The 5,803-nt window shown below is 36.7% G+C and overlaps 1 pseudogene; it reads left to right on the top strand.

Annotated features, from left to right (window-relative positions):
- The first annotated feature begins 2,019 nt into the window (after positions 1-2,019).
- Positions 2,020-4,875, top strand: LOC105037625 (uncharacterized; annotated as a pseudogene).
- Positions 4,876-5,803: the final 928 nt, after the last annotated feature.

Raw genomic sequence — 5,803 nt, 5'->3', positions numbered from 1 at the left:
GGGAGGAGGGGCCTGGAGGAGGAGGGGGATCACCTGGAGGTTGGATAGAAGGGCGTCCGTCGGCAGAAGGAAGGAGAGGGTCGGCATATCTTGATTCGTGATCGGACTCGGAGGCCGGAGGCGGTGGCACCGGCAATGAGGAGGAGGAGGGGGGATCTGTAGAGCTAAGAGGTGAAAGGGAAAGGAATTGGCAGAGGCGGTCATCCTGCTGGTCTGCGGCAGCGGCCGACGATGTGGGATAGTGAAGCTTAGAAGTCAGGGATTAAAAAATAAATAAGATTTTTTTTAAGATTTTTTTTAAAGTTTTCATGGCCCACCTGGGCTAGTCCGGTCTAACCCATATTAGCCCTTGAGCTGATGTGGGGCGGGCCAAACAGGCCCGATTGTTATTTGGGCTATTCATATGGCAGTCCAGCCCACTCTATTTACAGGGTTGGACTGGGCCAGCCCTGTGGGTCAAGCCCATTTTGACAGTCCTAAATAAAAATAACTAGCTAGAAATAATTTTGAGATGATTTCTTAGAAGAAACTCATCTTGGTTCCTGCATGAAAAATTTATATTTTAGCAATATTCAACTGAGTACAAAATATTGATAGAGAAAGAGTCAGATACAAACATGTGATATAACTTCAAATACATGGAAGGAGGAAAAGGAGGAAAAAATTTTAGATCTTAAGCAACCAACCCCCTTCAGCAATGGCCATTGGAGAAGAAAGCACCAGCCACCAAAATAGAAAAAGGGAGAAAAACCCTGAATCTCGAGCGGTCAAGGCATCGAGCAGCACAAGCCCCCTCAACGATGATCAAGTTGGGGAGGAAAAAGAGAAAGAAAATAGCATAGATCTGGACTCCCTCAATGAGGGCCGAGTGTCGATAAATAGGGCCACCTCCTCTTAAGGACTGACGACGAAGGAGGACTGAAGAAGGAAACCAAAGGAGAAAATTGAGGGAAGGTTTGATTCGTAGTTCGCCCAACTGTCATTGGGAAGGAAGCCGGAAGCATCGACCATTAAAGGAAGAGTGGAGGATCCTCGGCCGCCATTAGAAAATAAGAAGAAAGCTGGAAGCACCAGCCACTGAGGGAGAAAATTCAAAAATCCTAGATCTAGAAGTCGAATCGGAAGAGAAAAGAGAGTAAAAAGCCTTTATACTTGAGATGGGATCGAAAGGCGAAAAATCAATGACAACGATCAACTTAAACTATTTAATGCTTTAAGCCATAATATTGCGAGTTTACAAATTATGATCCGACCCGGCCTAACCTGTCCCAACCCATTTATTAAATGAGTTGAACAGGTCCACTGTCTGAAACCAAAACCTGAACTAATTATTAAATAGTTAATGGGTCAAGCCATTTACGACTTGAATCTATTTAATCCAAATCTATTTAAGACAGGTCAAACGTAAGTCGGACTGCTTTTTGCCATTTTTAGTCTTAAATCCAATCAAACTTAAACATAACTCCTCACAAAGGTTGGAAAATTAATTCATATATAAAAAATTTATTTGGATGATTGGATCAAAATTTTTTAAATATTTATAGATTAAATCAGTACAACCATCAAAAATATTAAATTATAGATCGGACTATAACTATATTTATAAATATTCAAGACTATATTTAAGACTATCCAATAAGCCTTTTTTTCTCTCTCTAAGATTTAGACCAATCCATTCGAAAAATAGTTCTGAATATTTATGAATATAAACTTAGTCTGATCTGTAATTCCATATTTGTTTGTAGTTTTATCGACCAAACTAACAAATTTTATGAGGTTCTGGATCCAGTATCACTTAAACGGGTCCTAATTTTGTAGCTTTAGTAAATCCAACCTATCCAATCGTTCAGTTTAACTCTACCCGCTTGCTTTGCCCTGGGACTATCCACCCCACCTTGTTCCGAGGTTAAAAAAGGGCGGGTATAAGTAATCGACCATCCAACCCTTATCTAACCCATTGTCGTTCCCAAGGGCATGAATGAGGCCCAATAAGCTTAAAAGGGCTTGGTATTGGGTGAAATGGGCCAATTGTACATCCGGCCTGAGAATGCACATGATGATGAGGATGGTCACGTGCTCTATCCACACCGGCAATGTTTGGCCCTCGGTCACCTGGAAGCTAGAGTGCCGGCATTGCACTTGACGATTTCTTTTTTTCCGACGAAAAAAAATCTACCGGTAAAGGAGTAGCAAAATAGGAAAAAAAAAAAAAAAAACCCTCTCATGGGACAATGAAGAATAAAACTAAAAATTTCCACAATGTTTAGGAATCTCTCTTTGTAGATGAAAGACCCTTGAACTTTCTCATAAATATTTTTTTATTTATTTCTTATAAATAAAGAAAAAATATTTTACCGCAACTTGATTTGCTGCAAAAGAACATTTTCTGATGTATATCTCTTCATTGGATATATCAAATCCTTCTAAATTAGCTTAAATTTTTTTATACCAATTTATTTAATTAAATCTCCATTACATAATTCGTAGTAACTGTGACTAAGGCCCAAACTGAATATGGAATGTCTTTATTCTTTTGATCAGCCTTCGATATATATTGGTTCTAAGTATATATCTATCAGGTTCATGATATATATATATATATATATATATATATATATATATATATATATATATATATATATATATATATATATATATCATCAATCCGTCAAATATTGATTTGATAACAAAATATATAACCATTCTCATGTATTTAGTCACACTAATTAGAAGTGGCAATCGGATTGAATTGGATCGGATACGGATTGAATTGGATACAGATCGGATCAAAAATTTATCAACCCAAATTTAATATATTTATTAAATAAATTAAAAATTTATATTTGAATATGTTGTGAATAAGGGCTCGGTCCGTTACGTGAGGTATTGTCCGCTCTGACTCATAGGTCTCACAATTTTGCCATTTAAAAGGCACCTCATTTGAAAAAAAAAATTTCCTCCTTATAAGCACGAATCTCTCTTGATTCACAACGAAACTATTGGTATCCTCTACGTTATTAGAACCACAATAGAGATCTCCGGTCAAAGAGAACTCTGATGTAATTTGTTGATCAAACAAATAAACTGATATAGCCTATATAACTCATTTATTAAGCTGATTGAATCAAGTTAAATAGGTTAAGTAAACTTTCTAATAGATTAAATGGATTTCAATGGATTAAACAAGTTAAGTAGATCGTGTTAAACAAAATATAAATAGGTGTAGGTTTCAAACAATTTAAATATATCTTAACTATATTAAATAGATTGGATTATGCTCCGATCCAATTATTAAGTTGGTCAAAATGAGATAAATAGATATATAATTTAACATGAATTCAACTCATTCAATAGATAAGCTTGTATGGGTTGACCCAGATCCAAAATCTATACATATCAGATCGCAACCTGTAGATCATTTTTTTTATCAAGTTGTTTGACCAAATCATAAATTGTCACTTCTAATACCGATGCTGTGATAGGAGTAACTTTTTGTTTACATTTAAAAAAAAAAAATCCTCCTGCTTAATTAAAAGTGGATATTATATTAATAGGAAAGACGAAGCAGTGTTTGAGGCGCAATCAGATACGTGCAATAAGATTAGATTGATTTGATTGAGATGGGTCTTAGGCTGAAAGCTAGCTCGCCTGGCCAAATCAAAACTTATCTCCTTCTCCGATCATCCTGGGCCAATCCAACTAAAATCTAGACCCGTATTTTCTTCTTTTATAACTCAAATTGTGCTTGAATACAACACTTTGAAGCCGAGTCAAATCAAATTTTGTAGCGGCAGGTCCAATTCTCTCTCCCGCGTAACAACGCGAACATGAGATTTGATTGAACGTTCTTGCTTTGGGTTTTCATAGCATTAGCTGGGGGGATCATGTGCTCCTCTGTAGGTTGTATGGAGCAACCATAAATACTCTAATCTAGTGTGGACCAGCATTAATCTTACTTACATCTATCTCCTAGGAAAATTACAGTAAAAAGATTGTCTAAAAAATCAAGCTTATGATAGCTTTTCTGAAAGGTAACGCCACTGTTGCTGCTCAATTTGATCGAGATCGGAGAGGAGGCGATTGAGCCTCGCGCAGAAATGCTGGCGTTGGAATCGAAATCAACTCTTAAATTTAAATCTCCGGGAGGTGACGAGAGGGAGAGGGAAGTGGAGTGGCCACGTCCTTTGTTTTGGCTCGGTTGATCTAGTGGAGGACGCGGGCGGCAGTGAAGACAAGAGAAAGCTTCGCCGGATCCTCCAAGAGAAGTGAGGTCCTCGTACCGGAGGCCCATCGGCACGGACAGCATCGATTCAAATTTAGATTCAAAATCCAGTTTTGAATGGTTTTTTTGGGCTTTATCTTTGTTCATAATCGAAGCAGGAAAGAAGGGAAGGATCCGAACCGCTTGGTAGTGCGAAAGGCCTTTGACGATAAACGAGCGGCGGAATGGAGCGGGAAGTCTTCATACAGTGATGACCGAATGGCGTTCGCGATCTTTTCCTCGTCCTTGTGGACGTCGTCTTCCACCTCCTCTTCTTGGTTGTCCTCAGCGTCATCTTCCTGATTCTGTCGATCGGAGCCCAAAATCGAAGTCGGAGCTCCAATGGAAGAGGGCGTCGTGGATTCCTAAATCGAGGAATCACCGGCCATCGGAGCGGGCGCCGGCCACAAATTACGGTTCGGCCATGGGGCTCTTCCTTCTCCTCCTAAGCCTATCCGTGTGTTTTGTGGATGCCTCTACGCGATCCTGTGGACGCCGTCTTGGCTTTGCTTTGTCTCTCGCTCCCAGCGTCTGAGAACATCGCGGTGACGGTTGCACCGAATCTCCGGCGGAGGGGGCTTCAGGAGACTGAGAAGTGGAGGATCAAGTTGTGAGAATTTTTTTTTTAATCTTTTATTGGAGATTATTTTGATTATTTTAAAAATTTATAATAATATGATAATAAAATTTAAGTTAACATTAATGGACTATGTAATGATATGGATCAGACAGTAGGATTGACTAAAACGTTAAGAATAAAATTATAAGTTTTGAAAATTATTAGATATATCTATAATTTCGATATATTCTCGAAATTTTTTTTATAATTTAGTCTAAAAATTTTTAAATACAACTAACATATATTATAATCAATTAGATCATACCAACTATTATAGAAGCCATCAAATTTATGGACAAAAATTTTAATAAACAAATATTTGATTTATTTTTGCTTGGTGAATAAGCAAGCCCGCTCATGAGATTCAAAGATTTTTATCAAATTTTCTTATGAGTTTTCTATTGGGAACAATGCTGAACTTTAACTAAGTTTTCATATTTATAATAAAATAAAATTTACATATTTTCTCATTATCAAGTCCTATTTCGAGTATGATTTTAAATTTAATATCCAAATTAGGATTAGAGAATAATATCAAGGATTTTTCAATCCAATTTACTTCTATTTACATATTAATTTAGTTTTTTAAATGGCTTATTAATTTTAAATACCATGAGGGCAATAGGAGTGCCCGATGTATGCCCCTAACTTAACCTAACATAACCCAACATAGTCATTTTCAAGCTAAAATCTTGACAGTTTTAAGTTAGAAAACAACAAATACGATCTTTTTTAGCTGACATGCAATTCAATCATATGCATAAAATATAAAATCAAAGATAAAATATTAATTGCTAAAATACAACCTTCATGACCATAAACTACAAAAAATAAGTTTGGTTCTAACATCGTACTTCAATGCTCCATTGAAATTGACCTTTCAAAATTATTTATATTTGTGAAAATCTCTAATTCAATACCGT

The sequence above is a fragment of the Elaeis guineensis genome, unplaced genomic scaffold (genome assembly GCF_000442705.2).
Source record: "Elaeis guineensis isolate ETL-2024a unplaced genomic scaffold, EG11 Super_Scaffold_1000024, whole genome shotgun sequence".
Taxonomy (NCBI): domain Eukaryota; kingdom Viridiplantae; phylum Streptophyta; class Magnoliopsida; order Arecales; family Arecaceae; genus Elaeis; species Elaeis guineensis.
Note: the sequence above shows the minus strand (reverse complement) of the source record. Positions and strands in the feature narration are given on the sequence as shown.